Raw genomic sequence first — 19,321 nt, 5'->3', positions numbered from 1 at the left:
CTTTGTCGCACTGAAATACGCGATTTTGACGGGCGCAAAGTGCCAGTTTGTAAATACCGTCGGTTTGAATTAAGCGATTTACCTGTCTACAGTACACACCTTACATACCCCTCTGGCAATATTGGCCCTCAGCAGCTGAGAAAAGAAAAAATTGACATTAACAGGTGATGCGAATTCACTCAGCTACCGTCCTGCTTGAGGAAAGATAGGTTACAACAGTAAGAGAAGACTATAAATCAAATTTAGCGAATATTTAGGGCCTCTTGTTAGCAGTTAAAGCCCGATATTACCCAGTTTTTGCACCCAAAACATAAATCACAAAAACCAGGGTAAACCCAATTCCTGCTCAAAAAGTGCCTTCAAGAGAAATGTAATTTTCCAGTGCAACAGTCTCAAGCTACCGTATAGAAACTGGCAGATGTCTTGAACCTGAAGGCAATGGATAAACTGGCCATGCGATGGTTTCCATGTCATGTTGCATGGCATGAATTACCGAGGAAGACATCGTTTTCATTATGCTCTTTTACAGTGCAGTTTCGGGTAAAGCGAATTTCACAAACTGCCAGCAAGAGCCGTGCTACAGAATCCACCTCATTTGCAGCGAGTTGCAATCCCAGTAGAACTGCTATCTTGCCTTTGTAAAATACCTACAAAGAACATTCAACTGAAGGGGCCTCAATTACAATGTTCAGTGGGCTTCAGCACCCGTTTAGCAGTTGTCTCAAAGCAGTATGTTGGCGAATTTTTTTTTTCGTTAGCTTTGTGGAGCATTTCCTGCTGCAATGGCATAAACAGGAAGGCAATATGTGGTTCTGCAGCAACACTTCAGACTGTGATGCGACACACGGCAAGCACTTACCTCAAAGATGAGTAGGTTTCTCAGAGGAAACAATGTGGTGGCTGGGTATGGCCTTAACCCTTTGCGGTCCGTTGTCGGGCAGGGCCCGACAACGCTACATGGCCGTAGCGGTCCGCTGTCGGGCATCGCCCGACAAGGGTGTTCGCCGGTTAAATTTCGCGGTTTTTCTCACCACGAATCGTGCGCATTTTTGCGTACATAATGCGCCATCTCTTGAGGGAGAAGTAAACTTTGTTTCTTGAAGTTTACTTTTTTTTGCACTAGGGCGCAGCACAATGTTCTCGATACTAGAGCCGCAAGAGCGTTCTCACTTGAGCACGGAACGCACGTTGGCGCAGTTCGTTGACAAGCATGGCAACGTTTTCACCGCGTGCGTTTTACGGTGGTGCATTTAGCGAAAGCGAAGACGACTTCAGTGAGGAAGAGAATTACGTGCCTCCATCGGACAGTGATGACAGTTCTTCCACTGAAGCGAGTGACGATGACGACGGCGGAGGTGGAGACAGCACCTCTGCTGACACACAAGGAAACAGTGCGCGACCACGTGCTGCGAACTGGAAGGTGTACGCGGATATAATGCCCGATTTCACACAATTTCCCTTCACTGTCACGAACCCAGGATCACAAGTAAGCACTTGTAATCTCAACTCTGAGCTGGAATATTTTCAGCTGTTTTTTACAGACGAGCTGATGGACAATATTGTGCGCGAAACAAACCGCTATGCGCGTGAAAAGATTTCGAGTGCCGGTGAGCTTCCAAAGGACTCAATTTGGAAGGACTGGGAAGACGTGACCTTGACAGAATTCAAGGCTTTTCTTGGTGTAATCATAAACATGGCCTTGAATCCAAAACCAGAACTGAAGGAGTATTTTAGCCAAGATATTGTCAACAAGATGCCTTTCTTCCCGCACGTTTTCTGCCGGAAAAGATTTCTGCAAATGTTTTGGATGTTGCACGTTGCCCCGTGCCATGATGCCTCTTCAGGTTGGCCGGCAACACGTGGAAGCAAGATCAGGGACGTCGTGCATTACATCGACGCGAAATGCAGAGAGCATTTCAGAGCCGGCCCCAAAATTTGCATCGATGAGAGCACTATTGGCTTCAAGGGCCGTGTCTCGTTCAAATGCTACAATCCACAGAAGCCAACCAAATGGGGCATGCGTGTTTATGCACTTGCCAACTGCCAAACGGGGTACATTTCGGCAATCGAGCCCTACTACGGCAGCACAACAACTGACAGTCTCGGCCGTCCCGAGCTGCCCTTCACCTGCAGGATTGTTCTTCACTTGCTCCAGAAAGTGCAGCAAGCTACGCCGGGGAGTAGCTACCACCTCTACACAGACAGATTTTACACTTCTCCAATGCTTGCCGAGGAGTTACTTCTACAGAGAGTACAATTGACTGGTACCGTGATGCCAAATCGCAAGCAAATACCATAGCAGGTCAAGAAAAAACTGAAAAAGGGTGAAGTGGCAGCTTTCAGAAAAGGACGCTCCTACATGGTGCTTTCGTGGAGAGACAAGCGTCAAGTGACGATGCTCAGTTCTGCCCAAAATGTATCTCTCAAAGAAATGACAAGGACACAAGCAGGTGGAAAGAAAGTGACGTTGAAGAAACCAGTGGTCATATGTGACTACACAGAACACATGGGTGCAGTTGACCGTGCGGACCATTACTGCGCCAGCTATGCATTTTGTCGAAAGACAATGAAATGGTGGCGAAAGCTTTTTTTTTGGCTTTTGGAAGTTTCCATCGTAAATAGGTTTATTTTTTAGGCGCACACAGCTGCAGAATCGTGGTGAGAAAGAACAGCGACGCCTGCAGTACCGCCGCAACCTCATCCAACAGCTGGTGGGTGACGTGAGGGCTAGAGCCAAAAAGCGCGGCCCGTCTCCGCGTAAAGAGTGCGAGGAAAGGCTAGATGGGAAGAGCCATTTCATATACAAGCTGCCAGGCCGAAGCAGCAAGGACTGTGCAGTTTGTAGCGATAGAAAAACAAGCGGAGGCCAGAGGGAAACTGTGTTTTTCTGTAAAACCTGCAGTAACAACCCTGGCCTGCACCCAGGAGAATGTTTCGAGCGCTATCACACGCTTCCGAAATATCGGTAGAGAAGTTGCCAGCAAAATGCAATAGAAAAAATAAATATCCTTTGAGTTTTTCTTCCACAGTTTGTGTTTTTCTTCGCGGCGCCAAAAACTGGCAAAATAGTTTCGGACCAGGACAGCCGGAAAGTGGGTAAAAGTTTCGGACCGCAAAGGGTTAAAAAAAACTGCTTTGTAACACGGTTTTTCTATACGGCCAACGAAGTTGTTGCTCATTTATTCATACGCTTCATCAATTACTGACAAGGCGTGTCGGTAGGAACACTTTATTTGGCAAGGAAGTCCTGGCCGACGTGGGCCTAATGCGACTCTGCCTGTAGGCCAAGGTGCAGACTTGTGGGCACAATCTTGAGCCAATAGCATGGAACGGGGAATAGGTGCCTTGGACCAGAGATGGCCGCGCCATGCAAGGTCGGCTGCTGCAGTCCCTCCACTAGTGTCAGTCATTCACAGGGTTGGATGCCATGAAGAGGAAAAAGTATGCAAGCTCAGAACAATAAAATGCAACTAATAAACCACTAAGAGAAACCCACAAACAAATACACAAAAATGGAATGCATATGAGGGAAAAAAGATAAGGACATCTCCCAACAGGCTACAGCAGCAGCCCATGCACTCCTACAGTGGTTTTGCGTATGGACATTAGAAAGATCCTTTAAAAAAAAGAATAAAAGGAACATCGTTCAAGATATGCCAGAGAACCCACACACAAAAAGAAGTGTATACAAGGCAGAGACCAAGAATGAATAAAAACAGTCAAGACAAACGAAAGGGTTTCTGAAAGGCTTCTGACGCTGGCACACAGGAGGTCACAAGCTCCATATGCTAAACCAAAAACCTTAAAGGGGCGGAGACATCAAATTTTTGGTTGGAGTGTTCTTAGTTTCAAGCATTGCATACTCCCACCCGGTGCGTGATACGTGCTCCGCAATTTAAATATGAACATTAAATATTACCGCATTATTTATACTGAGCGATTTCAGTTTCTGAGTGTCGGGGTGCATTATGACGTCACTCCCGAGGAAGAGCAGCAACCCTGGTCATGTGGGCTCCAAAAGTAATGACACAGGGACCGCTGCAACGTCTGCTCTCGTACACATGCTGTGCATATCAGGGCCTTTCGAAATGGCAGCCAGTACTGCGATATGCTTTATTTTCGAGTAGTTCAAATTATAAAACATTTGAAATTACAATACAAACATGTTTCCACAAAATGCAGTGATGAAAAGAAACATTTCACACAAATATTTCATTCCTCTTCATAATTTATCGCATCCTAAAGCTTATTGAGCGTCTCAATGTATGAGGGAAAAACATGTAGAATGGTACAATTAGCCTGAGCCATAACTGTGTTCAGGAAAAAACATGACAGCTTGACTTTGTAAGCTGCCGAACGACAATCTTTCGGCTTTTCATTTCTCAGCCTTTTGGCGAAGATCATAGCACCGAAGCGCGACCTTGTGGCAGAGCATCCGCCTCACATTCGGGAGGTGCTGTGCTCGATTCCCAGTGCCGCTGGGTACCCACTGGTTTTAAATTTTCCCCGCCATGGTGCTCGGCTCATCTAGGGTGAGATGCTTGGGAGAAGGGTCTTCGACCAAACCGTTGACTTGATGGATCAGAGATAAGTTCCGCCGTCAAGCAACCCTGAATCCACCTCGTGCTGGAGAAGCCCATCTTTTTTTTTAACCCGCCATGCACACCTGCTGATGCGTGTGAGCCAGCCACGACGGTAGCAATCTAATACCGCCGCACTTTGCTCAAAGGGGGTTTGTGAGCGGAGAGTGCTTATGACACATCTATCTTGAGGCTAGAGAAGTGAACGTTGTGAGTTTTGTAACTGGCACAAGGCGAGACTTTTGGACTGCGGGTTTTAACCACGTGGAGACGTTTTTGTGCCCGCATTTGACGGTAATTTTGAGGTGCAGGCTATCCTTCCCACGCAGTGCAGCCCTGGAGAGCCAAGCACTAGGCCGGGGGACCGCCTGTTCTTACTGGATTAATTGGCTGGTGGACCGGAGGCCGCGGGAATCGTACCCACGACCTCCCGTAGCCGAGGCGAGCACTCAAGCATGAGGCCACGGCTGCTGTGGAGATGCTCTTGTCACAGTTCAGACACTGAAAAGGCGTATGACGTGATGTGGCATTGTTGAGAAACATTAATGACACAAAAAAGCGATGAACAGCAGCTTACGCTACAACAAGAGTGAGAGCATTAACATGACGACCTCTTCCACACTTTCTTGTGACTGTGGAATGCTGCCCCAGATGCAGCATTCTTAACGGGACATGGCCCACTTAACTCTAGTGTATGGGTTTCACCACACTTAAATCCCTGGCCGTAACGGACCCACAGATGCTGGCACATTTCAACTAGGAATCTGTGCTGAAATTTCAGCAGCTGTTTTCCTTCTCACTGGACAAAAAGTGCCTGACTGATCCGGACTCTTAGATTTGGAAGTTTGTTAAAATTATGCTAACAAGTTTTTGCTTTCTTTTAATGGTTCATAAGAGTGGTGGCCATATGTGCTGACATTAGATGTGCTTTCACAAAAGAAACAAAACTCTTTGAGAAAATTCTGGAAAATTTCTGAACGGAACACTCTGCATGCTTTCAGGGACTCCATACACTGTTCATTGTACTGCAAAAGAATATTTCAGGCTTTCAAGAAGGAACCCTTGAACAAGAGGGCTGACAAAGGTTGGTTTGCTCATCACTGAGAAGCACTGCCTTTTACTGCTTTTCCAATGAAGGCACACTCTGGCATCCCTTTCGATAGCAGCAATGCCACAGGACAAGCACCAAGCATTTCCACAAAAAGTAACAGCTTTTTACGACCTCGTCGTCACAGCTCGAACCGCAGAGAAACTAGCCTCTGTTTGTTTCTGCAATAGCCTACAAGATTGACGAGGCCTGAGAGCAAGATTTACAGGTCGATTTTGATGCCACACTGGGGTGGCGTGGCACCTCGCATCAGTATACTGAAAGCGCATGAATTCTGCACATTCCTATGACTGCGACTTATTCCACAGAAAATACTTTTGAACGTAGCTGTGTCTATTCATATGCACCAGACCAAACTTAAAGGGACACTGAGGAGAAATTGAAGTTGGCTCCTGATCACAAAATCGCCGCTCTTACTGAAAACAAAGCTCTTGTAAGGTAGAAAATAGCAAGAACCAAAATACAGCTATCGCCACCACAGGCCAATCTCGCAAGTACAAGCGTGGTGACACCATAGGACAAGACACGCCACCTTGGAGGAATTTTCCATCGTACTTTGTTTCGCGAATCTCTGAGGCTGACAAAGGTAGGTTGCGCAGATCAATATTGAAGTAAGTTTTGTTTTAAAACCAATAGTGCACTTTTATCACACAAGGAAGGCAGGCAAAAGACAACCTGAATGTTGGAAGCAAAGAAAACGGATGCCTGGCGGCGCCACAGGCGGCCAGGAGAGTTTCGATTTGTTATGGCGCTTCGCATCTATGAGCCTTGCGTGCCCCGTGGTTTTGTTTTTGACGCGCTTCGATTTACAAGCGCCGAACAGCAGAGGAACTCCGAGTGCCGCTTCAAGTGCTAGTTAACCTTTGAAGGAGCCTGTTAAGGCTTGTCAGATGATCGCCACGGTCAATGAAAAGCTATGATGGCACGATGGACGGTGATCGTACAAGGCAGCACTTGTGTACTTGCACGCTTGCCCGGCGAAACATTCCCGGCTGTGCCAGTCAACTTCAAACTACCTAACAGAAATCGTTTATTAGGGACAGGAGACAAGGTACAAGGCAGTTCAGAAGAATTGCTGATGGCCTAGTTCTGTTAGGCCAGGATATACCTAGCGAAAGCGCGGAGATTTCTGCATCAGAAGAGTGCATTCACTAGATGCGCCTTTATTGACGGCTGTAACTTGAGCCGTCGTGGCGGAGCGGTAGCGTTTCTGCCTCAAACGCCGAAGGCCCTGGTTCGATTCCGAACCTCGGCACTGGACCTCTTTTCTTTTATTTAGTGAGTGGGCGGGGGGTTTCAGTGGCTCCCATGGATGCCGCCGCTGAATACGTTGGTTAGCGGTTAAGCGCAGGCTCTGTCAAGGCGCGTTTATGCTGCGGCGAGGCGCGCGCGCTCCCTGCACGGCGAAGTCACGTCGGTCAAAGCGAGACCCTCTATACTCCAACTGCGCTTGACTGCCGGCGCGTTCGGCGGCTTCGGCGCACTCTGACCGCATTGGTGGGGAGATTGGAGCATGTATCTATTTCGCGCCGAGTGCGCCAGCCGCCGCCGACCCGGCCAGACTGATTTGGCTCCGCGGCGAGGTGCGCGTTATATTCAATAGCTGCGGCAGTTCGGCGGAGCTGTTCTTTTCGAGCTCGGCTATTTTAATCTATTCACAGTACATATCTAAAGGTACATGTAAGTTGGCGAGAGAGCCAGATCCAGTGGACCCGTTGGTCCTAGCGGAAGCTGTTGAAGCATCGTGCGCCGGCCTTGGTTTCAAGCCGCCGACTTTAAACGCGACTGCCATCGAGCACCCATTTGTTTTTTGTGGCAAAAAAATAAATAAATAACTTGGCCCTTGCAACCGGGGGAGACCTCGAAACTGGCTGCTGCGCCGTGCAACCGCTCCGTTCAAGGAATCACAATCCGTTGGACCCAAAGCCCCGGCCAGCCTCCGATGGGCGCAACGCACCCCTCGCGACTCCCCGCACTGGGGTTATGATATTTAGTTTGCAACGGCTGCTCTCTGAGGAAGGGGGAAACCACCCGCCGGCGCCTAACCAAACCGTGCTCCCTCAAAAGCATCGCACGCTCTGTGGGGCTGAGGTCGCTGAAATGCAGGCCAGAGTTTTTGCGATAACTACGTCGTCGGGTTCGGGAACGGTATCCATCGTAACGCTGGCAAGACGCCGATGCAAACGTAAACGAAGCGACGGTGGCGACCCCCGATAGATGCCTTCAACGTGCGGCGGCAGTAGCTTTCATTTCAGCAGCTGCTAGACCGCACCGCTAGCTGCCAGAAATCACGGAGTCTCCGTTTACGTCACGTTTCACGTCACTCCGTTCTGTATCGTCATAAGAGTTCTCCGTGTCCTCATAAGAGTTCTCGAGTTTGAATTGGAGCGGCAGGAAAAAATTTTTCAACTTCGAATCCAAATTTCTTTGAAATAAATGCATTTTTCGCTCCCGGACAAGCGTCAACAAAGCCATGAAATGCCGAACTATCAGATATTGCTAACAAAAAAATTTTGATAGGGTTCTCCTCAGTGTCCCTTTAATGAGGAGTGTGGCAACCTGTACAGAACCAACTAGTACCGTATTTACGCGCATAATTTGCACACCCTTAACTTATCACCCGGGTTTACAAAACATATTTTACGCACCGTGCTGCGCTAGACCACCATCATGCATGCGGGCTCTTCCCAGTAGCATTCGACTATTCCGCGTGTTTGTTCGGAAGGCTTTTTGAATCTATTGTGCACTGGGCATTCATGGTGGTGTCGGGCCGCTGTTACAATCGCGGTGGCACCAGCGGCATCGCCACTCGGAACGGCCAGCAGCGCTTTCAGGGAGGATCAGCAGCTGATAGAAGTACCAACACCGCTGTTTGTTTGGCTGATGCATGTGACTCGACTGCCGGCTACGCTTTTCTCTGTCGGCTTGTGTTTGTTTGTTCGGTCGTGTCTTGCGATGGGATATCACAACTATACGGCAAGTTTCGAATTGCTTGTCAGCGTCTTATCATGGCGCGGAGCGGCGAAACCAGCGAGAGTAACCGAGTGCGCACAAGTTTGTCCATAGACGACAATTGTTGTGTCGGCAAACTTGTGTGTATGTGGTTATTCTCGCTGGCTTCTCAGCTCCGCGCCGTGATAAGGCGCTGACAAGCAGTTTGGTCGATACTCGCGCGGTACTATTAAAGAATTGTGTGGTCTGATAATTGATTTATTGATTCGCGGTTGCTTTCCCAGACGAAGTTGCGAAAGCAAACTTACGGAATCCGGAACTATCGAACAATTGGCTGGCTTTTTTTCGGGGGCCGGCCAGCGTAGGGTGCTGGTTCGGGTGCTGAAGTGTACGCAGCAACTTACACTATACCTATATTGCGTTATGAACTTTGTAGAGTTTTTTAAGTCGCGCTCGCGAAATCCCCACGTAATTTGTGCACCCCCTTCTTAGAGCCCAAATTTCTGAATAAAAAGTGCGCAAATTATGTGCGTAAATACGGTATATACAATGCTCACTTAATTGAAGACAAGAAAAAGACAGCTAAAACAGACAGGCTGCCATGCCTAATACTCATTAGAAGCAAAACTATGTCATGCCAATAAGAACGGACCATGTGCTGGACACTCACAGTATCGTTTAAACTCGCAGCAGACCTCCGCGTTAATTTCAGTCCGTCCTTTTCCGAGACATGACCACTTTCTTGATGGTATCCCTCACAACTGCCAGATTTTTCCAGGTAAACGAAATTCCTTTTGACAATTCAAGGTTGATAGACACCCTTTAAAACCGTCACAGCCCTTCAAAGAAATACAGTAGAACCTTGCTGTTCTGTTCTTGGTTCGTGTAATCTGCAGTATCACAAAACGAAAAATTATGCGTGTTGTGCTATTTTTATTCACAATACAAATCCTGGAAAACTTTTTGAAATGATTCCCTGGTATACATGTCCATAATTTTGCCAAATTCTGACCACATGAGCCATTCAGAGACCAAGGAAATGCCAGCCAAGCTAGTCATCATCTTTGGATGCTTTGCCCCCATGCAACTGAGCACTGCGGAGAAGACGCCGCTGCTGCCCTGCACAAAGGCAAGGACACAAAGCATCTTAAGAGCAGCTGCGGCTCTTCCACAATGCACAAGTGTAACGGGACAAAGTATCTGAGAATGGTAAGAAATAGTTGACGGACTGGACATGCCATGAAACTTCACCCCCATGGAAAACAAAAATATGGAAACAACTTGCAAGCGCTAGCAAAGGAACTTTTCAAAATTTGTGCCAGCACATTCACAAAAGTTTTATTGAAGTGAAAGTGCCAATAAATGCCAGGGACTAGGAAATGGCGCAAAACCTGGACATAGAGACAGTCACGTGCAGACCAGCAAAAAAATTTTTCATAGGGGCTAATTCAAGCTTATTGCTAAAACATTGCATTCATAACATCAAAAAAACAAACAAACATATGAAGGGGGAAGGGGGGGGAGAGAAAAAATAAAAGGGAAGGTGGCACAAACCTTTGCCTTAAAAATGCAAAAGGTGTTGTTTCGTACCATTTGCAAAAGCTATCATGTCAGGATTTCGCATTCATTGAAAAGCAGTGTGCAATCACCTTGAAATCAGTGTGAGGCAGATTAGCCAGCAATTAAATTACTGTAATAAAATTACAGTAATTAAATTACTTTTCTCAGTAATTTTTAATGTAATTCATTACTTTTGTGGCCTGGCAATTTATTAATGTAATGAACTACCCTCAAGCAGTGATTTCACGGAAAAGTAATTATTTACTAGCGATATTACTTTTGCTGCATACCGAGTCCATGCTTCTCCTCGTATCTGCCATGCTTTGGCCTCGCGTTTGTGGAGATGAGCATATACAAAGCAAAGATAGGGTATATGGGGGTTTAATGCCCCAAAGCAATCAACACGGGCTATGAGGGATGCCATAGTGAAGGGCTCCGGGAATTTTGACCACCAGGGTTCTTTGAAGTGCACTGACATCGCACAGTACAGGGGCCTATAGCATTACACCTCCACCGAAATGAGACTGCTGCGGCCGGGATCAAACCAGAGTCTTTCGGGTCAGCAGCCGAGCACCATATAACAAATGAGCCACCGCGGCGACTCCCAAAACAAGAATAAATTGCGGAGAGCACTAGAGACTAGTTCCATGCTTTGAAGGCGAAAAACATCCACTTTTTAATTTATATTGTTTCCTTCCTTTCTAGTGACACACCTTCTCATTAGCATACAGTCATAGGGCAACACATACATTAAATGAATCATTACTTGCCACGAAGCAATGCGGTCTTGTGGCCCATGGGTTGCGCGAACACCTCACAATCTGAAGGTCCTTGGTTCAATTCTCTGCACCTTCGGAAGAAATTTTTCCCTTTGCTATGATGTCACTGGGGGTTGTGAACCACTTTTCCTGGACATCGACAACATAGCCGGGTATCGACGTTAATGTGCCACTTAAGGCTCTTGCCTTAAAAGCGCGCAACCAGTAATAACCAGCACCCCAGGGAAGCGGCGTACGCGTACGAGAGGTGATGTGCGCACAGGCGCCAGCACTGCCTTTGTGAAAAGTCTGCATATCAGTCGGAGCATCTTCCTGCACTGCATACGGTTTCAATACACAAAGGCACTGCATGGCCACCAGAAGAGCTCCATGACGAAGGCATGCCATATGGCACCTTTGCACAGATGCACTGCGAGTGCTTGAGCAAGTACTTTGACATCGCCCCACTGACAAGAAGTCTCAACTGACATGTTTAAGAAAGTTGGTCGTGAGTTGTTGGTTTTTTAAGGCCTCATTTGAGGCCCTATTTCTAACTCAAGGGCAACATAGGCAACAGCGCCCCAGCGATATGCAATTTACTTCCACCAACTTGCCTACAGAACAAATTAATTGAACATCAGCAGAATTGGCAGCTTCTCTGCGCCCCTGTGCACTTCTGGCATGATGCGTGGATAAGCAATCAATGTACTCCCGCTATTTACGCAGATGACCAATTCTTCAAAATCAGGATGGTGGGACCATATTACACATTGAATGATGTACTTCTGCTTGAAGAGTGATATTAGAAAGACAATCTACATCAGCAAAGTGGCTGTTCAAATTGACTAAAGAGGGGCAAAATATCCAACGCCTATTTTCAAGCTCAGTCATTGAATGATGTACTTCTGCTTGAAGAGTGATATGAGAAAGACCACCTACATCAGCAAAGTGGCTGTTCAAATTGACTAAAGAGGGGCAAAATATCCAACGCCTATCTTCAAGCTCAGTGGTAGTGCAAGCAAAAAACTAGAAATTTTGAGTAAACTATGACCAATGCGCAACATTTTAGCAACAAAACTAAGTAATTTTAATTACTTAAGGCAGGTAATTGTAACGTCATGTCATTACTTTTTGATAGCAGTAATTTGTAATGTAATTTAATTACTTTTCAAAAGTAATTTTGCCATGTATGTGGTCAGCGGCTGCTTAGGGAACTTGTCAATGTCCTGAAGTTCTTACACAAACGATGATACACCATCCAGTTTCCTACATGTGACAATGTTCATGAGAAAAAGGAATATTGTGACAAAGACGACAAAGCTGGCAGTGGTGTGGTACAGAGCACTCGCTACAGAGCACTCTGCCATTCCCTCCATGCAAATCATATCTCTGCCATCGTTCATTGCGTCTCACTCTTTGGCCGGCCACCACGTAACAATATTATACACCACACAGCATTTGCATGGAGAGAATGGCCAAGAACATTTTCCATTTGGTTTTCATGTTAAAGGAGTATAGGCACGTAATTGTGGTGGCATGTTTTCTTCTCTACAATTATGTGGAAAATACTACTACACACGAATCACCATGTAATATTTGCCCATGGCCGCTAAATAATTTATAATTTTTTTCTGTCATGCTGATTCAGTTTCAACAGCCGAATAATGGCGGCGACGTCAAAGAGATGCTTTCGTGTCACGTGAGGAATGGAAAAACACCCATATAATCGCTGCTTCATTGTTATAATTTACTGCAGCGCTGAAGCCAGCCTTCTTCAAGAGCTGGAATGACAACTAATGTGGAAGCAGCGATTATATTGCAGTTTTTTCATGCCTCACGTGACCTGTAGGCACACGTTGGCGTCATAGTCCTCATTCGGCTGTTGAAACTGAGACCGAAACAAAACGAGAAAGAAATGAGATTATTAATTATTTAATGGTTATAAAAGCATACCAGGTGGTAATCCATGTTTAACAATGCCTCACGCATCATTTCAAACAAAAATCAAGCACCCGAATGTTAGGTGTCTATACTCCTTTAATTCTTCAGACCCCCCCATTCTGCTCACTGATCTTGCTTTGCAGTTCATCTCCTGAGTGACTTAGCGATATCACCTGTGAATCGTAGATTACTAAGGTGTTCTCCATTAACTGTTATCCCCAACTGTTCCCAATCCAGGCCTCGGAATAGAGCAGGTATGTATTCCTAAATACCTCCTGTCTACAGGAGGTATTTTGTTGCAGAGAAGGCATTGTGGACTCATTTTTTTTTTGCATGATTGGTGATGTATTACACACTGCAGTCCAAGACTTCTTCAGCACAGTTTGGTATTGACACTGTTCCTTCCATCATTGGCAAAACGCCATCCAATGAAAGTAATGCCTACATGGAAGCTGAAGACAGCTAAACCCGTACTGTTGGAAAAAACTGCATGTGTGCTAGACACTTGCTTGTTCCCTCAAATACGGTCTAATAGAGCAGCAGGGACACTGGACCTGGCTTACATGCCTTCGAGGCTACACTCGTAGCTATGTGATTAAAAGGTTTCACCTGAGCATTCTTTGAAATGCCTCAGGTATCATCTTTTACCAGGTCAACGGATATACTCAGGCTGCTTTCAGTTTGGGCATATTGTTACGTGGGAACCAGCCGAATAATAAGCGGCGATGAACGATGGTAGTGAGATCATTCTAATGGCTGCTCGCTTATAGCGTGACCTTTCTGTTCCCGCGCCACTGCCAGCTTCGTCGTTTTAGTGACACTACCTGGGGCTGCCGAGCGATCGTCCCGATAGTGAATAGAAGACGACGACGGAGAGATGGCTCAGTGGAGGACGGTACAACAGAAATGGCATGGGGGGAAGTACTGGCCGCCACGATGAAAGATATGTGTGAATGAATCCTGGTCGACGAAGCTTCCGGGACACAGGTCGCCAGTAGCCGACGGACGAAGCCCTTGAATGCACCGAATGGTATGGGCAGGGGGATGGTGTCCTCACGTGTGGGCAGCGTCTCGGGTCGCGGCAGCGTTGTCATGTCAATGTGTCTTGTGGTCAGGGCGGGGGACGGGACTGGGGTGAGCGGCGAGGTCGGTTCAGGTTCGGCGGGTTGGGGCACAGCGGGGCGAACCAGGTACACACGGCCGACGATAACGGCAGGCGGAGGACTCCGAAGATCCAGGACCAGGATGGGGATGATACCCCGCATCTCACACCAAATGTTAAGCGGCGATGAATGATGGCAGTGAGATGATTTTAATGGCCGCTCGCATATAACGTGATGTTGTTGTTAGCATATCAAAAGATGGCACCACTGCCAGCTTCGTCGTCTTCGTGACAATATTGCCGCTTTGCACAGTTTTTCCACAGTGCCGCAAGGTGTGCCTTAATGAGGTTTTACTGTACCTGCGAGTACTAACGTTGCTGAATTTGATGCGTCTCAACGTGAAATCTGAACCGATTCATACACCTCCTGCAGTAAGGCCCATGATCCAACTATAAAATTGAAGCTCTGATCTATTGCTATGCGATGCATTCAGAACAGGTGCTGCCCTTGATAGTCTCACAGATAACTTTGACCACAATGGCAACAAAGGCATCAAAGGTTGCCTCCAAACTATAGCTCTCCACCATTCGTGGCATGTTTTCTGCTGCTCTACTGTCTTTCTCCACAGTGGCCCACTGATAACTCACCTTAGTTCTGACTGCGGGGCCAATCCAGCAAACAAGTCTTACGCAGTGCTGTTCGGATGGACCTTATGGCCACGCCACTGCTCTAATTACACCCCACCACTTTCGCTCGGCCCCATGGCGACATTCCTAACAGAGGTGGGGGAAGGAGGGAGTTGGAGCACCATGAAAGCCAAATGTACAACAAGGATGTAGTGCAGTGGCCTCGCTCAAAGCCCTTGCCCTGAGCTCAAACAGCAAAGGCACTTCTGGTTGAGCTTACAACTTCGTCATGCCCGAGCTGAGAGCTCACCAGCCACACACATCGAAACAAATTTTTAATTACACATGCCAACAATGCCACATCTATTAAGATATGGAAGAAGGTGTTAAGCTATCTATGCTCTAACCAACCCAAAATTCTTACCACTGTCAAGCAGATGACCTCGGTTCTCATCGGCAATACATCCAGCTCATTATTGTTCACAGCTATGGTAAATTGCCATTTTGACCTCTCAGATTTTCTCACCAAGAGGCACAAGGGCAATTGGTTAACTGTACGGTTCTTGGGACCAAGCGCCATTTAGCAATCACTACAAGCTCTGGACAAACACTCCCTGAAGTGGCCACTGAAAATCTTGCACCAAAGCTGCAAATTACACTGTTTGAAAGGGCATTACTTTTTTTTATTTATTTGTACCTCAAAGGCCCACAAGGGAGTATTACATGAGGGGTGGGCTGACATGTATTAAAACCTCCTGCCACAGAATTTTTCAGAAAAGGCAAACTGAAGAACTAAACTATTCATCTACATCCTTGAGGCTTTTTTCCTCCCGTAATTCCTACTGCACTAGAAGCCGTGTGTTGGTGCTTGAATCTGAATGCCACACACCCATATGCATGCAGCACACATCCTTTTACCAGCATAGCACCACGTAAGATCATGTCAATGCCTCATTTGGGGACAAGGGGTGCAAGCACACAGAACAGTAGGAACAAAACGCAAACACTAATGTTGTGTGAGTCACTCCTGTGCTCTGTCTTTTGGGCTACATGTCTCAAGATGAACAACCCCCTCCCCATTTTCCTCAAAAAGTGAAACTACAACGAACATCTACTCCTAACTTGCGAAAACAAAACGACGAACACAGAAGGAAGAAGATAAACATGTCTTGTCCTTGTCTTTCCATGTATTCTTCAATTATAGGAACTACTTCCTCGTTCAGCTACCTGTCCTTCCTACATTTGTCTGTGGCTTCTCGCCTCTCACCACTGCTTGCCTCTAGGGGCACAAATGTTGCCAGTTTCACAGCAGGAGGCCCACTTTCAAACTTATAATTTGCTAGATCCGTGACAGCCTAGTTGTTTTGTTCACTATACAGGCAGGCTTTGTTCATTTGGGGTCTGCAGGTGAAAGCTGTTGTCTTAATAGTGAATGCTTCCACGTTTCCTTTTTGTTTCTTCTTTCTATGTAATGGCTAGGACAAAAACTGTCGCCCACCCAATGCAAAGGAAATAGCCACATAATTATAAGGTCTCTTCGATTTGGCTGCACTTCCTGCACTAGTTCAAGAAGTGCAGCACGAGTTCTAGGCTGGCTTGCACTTGCCTAAATGGAAGCGCAGCTGCTGTGCAGGGATACGGCAGTGCCCATGTGTAGGTCGAAGAAGTGGAAAAGGTATGCCACTAGTTATTTAATGAAATGATGACAGTTCTTTGTTGAAAGCTTTATCGTTTATGGCGGTTTACCGTCCCAAAGTGACTCGGGCTATGAAAGATGCCATAGCGAAGGGCTCTGGAAATTTCGACCACCTGGGGTTCTTTACCATGCACTGACATCACAGTACACGAGCCTCTAGAATTTCGCCTCCATCGAAATTCGACCGCCACGGCCAGCATCGAACCCACGTCTCTCAGGTCACGGGTTTCATCCTGGCTGAGGCGGTCGAATTTCGATGGAGGCGAAATTCTAGGGGACCGTGTACTGTGCGATGCCAGTGCACGTTAAGGGAGCATAGAGACCTAATTTTGGTGGCATATTTTCTTCTTTATAATGATGCGGAAGACACTACTATGCATGAACCACCATGTGGTATTCGCCTACAACCACTAAATAATTTATAGTCGAACATTTCTGTCATGCTGTTTCAGTTTCAACAGCCGCATGAGAGCTGTGACGTCAAAGAGAGCTTTTAGGTCATATGAGGCATAGAAAAACTGCGATATAATTGCTGCTTTATCATTTTAGTTTACTGCAGTGCTGAAGCCAGCCTTCCTCAAGAGCAGGAATGACAACAAATGTAGAAGCACCAATTATATTGCAGTTTTTCATGCCTCACATGACTTACAACCTCTCTTTGAGGTCACAGTCATCGTTCAGCTAGCGAGACTGAAACAGAACAAGAAAGAAATTCAGTTATAAATTATTTAGCAGTCATAGGAGCATAGCACATGGTAATCCGTGTATAATAATGCCTTGCACCTCATTACAAAAAAAGATTGGTTTGGTTTATGGGGGTTTAACGTCCCAAAGCGACTCAGGCTATGAGGGACACTGTAGTGAAGGGCTCTGGAAATTTCGACCACCTGGGGTTCTTTAACGTGCACTGACATCACACAGTACATAGGCCTCTAGAATTTCGCCTCCATAAAAATTAAAAATTCGACCCCGCGGCCGGGATCAAACCCACGTCTTTTGGGTCAGCAGCCAAGCCCCATAACCACTGAGCCAACGCTGTGGCATCATTACATTAAAAAGAAGAAACCACGCACCCAAAAGTTAGGTGTCTATGCTCCCTTAAAGAACACCAGGTGGTCAAAATTTCTGGAGCCCTTCACTACGGCGTCCCTCATAGCCTGAGTCGATTTGGGACGTTAAACCCCCATAAGCCATAACCTTTCAGCAAATAACTGTCACCGTTTCATTAGATAGCTCGAGCCATACCTTCTCTGCTTCTTCGACCTACATATAGAGGAGGTGAGTGACTGTTTGAGGAGTCATAATGAAAACCTAAGCGGTCAAGTCGAGTCGCATGGGCAGCATTTCAGTGCTAATTCGTAAGTCGCCTGTGTAATATACATGCAACAATTTCTTTTCTTTCTGTGAAACGACCATTTCCAAGAGCAGGTTCATGGTAAAACTTCATTGCGATTTGCTACTTGAAAAATCTTCCAAGTTTTTCAGGATTTTGGTGGTTGTTTGTGTCGGCGGCTTGCAGTTGGTTGCAATTTCATGACGACAGCAAGGCTATTGGACAATCGGGCCTGCACTCGACCATTCGTTTTGGAAGCGGCCAGTGCCAAGCTGCATTTGAACTGCCTGAGCCGACGATGCACGCTGCCGGCACCACTGCGGAACTTCACAGAACTAGTGCAGAGAGTGCAGCCAAATCAAAGAAACCTATCATGACCAATCTTAACAAAGTTGTAGTTTGGGCTTGTTCGTATAGCATATTAGAAGACATAGCGCAGCACAATGGGACAGAGAAAAGGAGCACACAGGACAAGCACTTATCCTGTGCGCTCCTTTTCTCTATCCGATTGTGCTGCACTATGTCTTCTTCTAAAATCACCACAATGACCTGTCACACACTGCAACAGTGCCTTGTGAGCTTTATGCACCTCACAAGCTTCCAAACAGTCAAAGGACATCAAGCACATTGCCCACAATGTTCGTCTCTTTAAGGGCTCTTTACACCATCAGCTGTAAAAAGGTCTTAAACGTAGAGGCCTTGCAATTAAGCTTGCTTCTCCAGTTGCCTCATGCATTCCATTCTATTTGGCTACCTAGGTCCAAGCACCTTTCCCACGTAAAACCATTGCTCGGCGCAGGTGGCACAGCACTCATATTAAAATTCTCACAGAAGGTTGAGGGCTCACCTTGTGGCGCATTAGAGCCTTTGATGCCTCAGCATTTTAACGTCCCATTTGTTCAGCCTCTGCGCCAGCAAGCCAACGCCGGACTCGAAGCAGGAATCGGGAAGGTCCGTGCATACCACAAAACTGCCATTTTTAAGTCCTGCTTTCTGAAATAAATATGAATTTAAAAGAACATGTTTCGCGCTGCAGACACCAGAGCGTAGTCGCTCATCTCGCCGCAATTTTTGCACCTGTTTTAGAAAGCGAATTGTAACAGCAGCACACAATTGTAAAGTGCAGCATTAAGTCAACATTCTACAGACTTTCCCAGCCGCGGGGCCACAAAAAAAATCAAAACTCATCGCACAAACGGTTAGTTCAACTGGACTGTTGTCAAGAGTTTCCCGCCTTTTTCGGAAGCCCGCAAACGCTGGTATTTAAGCGCGTTTTACATGACCATGAGACACGTTGGGCTGGGTTGACAAAAGATATAAACACGCTCAGCGCAAGCTCTTTTCTGCTGAACTGCACAGAGCTTTTGAGCAGAACTTACGAAAAAACAGATGAGTCTTTCCCTCCGGGCCTTTGGGTCCACTGCCGGGCAAGCGGGCTCAGCGCTAGTCCTGGGTTATCTGCTAACACAAAATATTCGGACGCAAGGAAGTTGACAACGGAATGCCGAGTGTCAGATAACGGGCAATCACTCAGTATGTGCATACCAAAAGATAGCAAGAACAAATTACTCACGTGCAACACAACAGCGCGCTCTAACCGTCGACCGGCCATAGTGCTACTGAATACAATGCTCGGCTCGGCTCAAACATGGCTCGAACAGCAA

The 19,321-nt window shown here is 46.6% G+C and overlaps 1 long non-coding RNA gene across 2 annotated transcripts; it reads right to left on the bottom strand.

Moving 5' to 3' along the window:
• Positions 1–3,162: 3,162 nt before the first annotated feature.
• On the bottom strand, positions 3,163–19,303 carry LOC144096747 (uncharacterized). 2 transcript variants are annotated; one of them, XR_013306839.1, is made up of 4 exons: positions 19,231–19,303; positions 19,037–19,115; positions 18,505–18,650; positions 3,163–3,396 (listed from the first exon to the last, which is right to left on the bottom strand). It is a non-coding gene; the product is annotated as an uncharacterized LOC144096747 (long non-coding RNA). The 2 variants fall into 2 exon arrangements; XR_013306840.1 differs by having other exon boundaries at positions 19,037–19,118; positions 19,231–19,294.
• Between the last annotated feature and the right edge of the window lie 18 nt (positions 19,304–19,321).

This window comes from Amblyomma americanum, chromosome 7 (assembly GCF_052857255.1).
Source record: "Amblyomma americanum isolate KBUSLIRL-KWMA chromosome 7, ASM5285725v1, whole genome shotgun sequence".
Taxonomy (NCBI): domain Eukaryota; kingdom Metazoa; phylum Arthropoda; class Arachnida; order Ixodida; family Ixodidae; genus Amblyomma; species Amblyomma americanum.
Note: the sequence above shows the minus strand (reverse complement) of the source record. Positions and strands in the feature narration are given on the sequence as shown.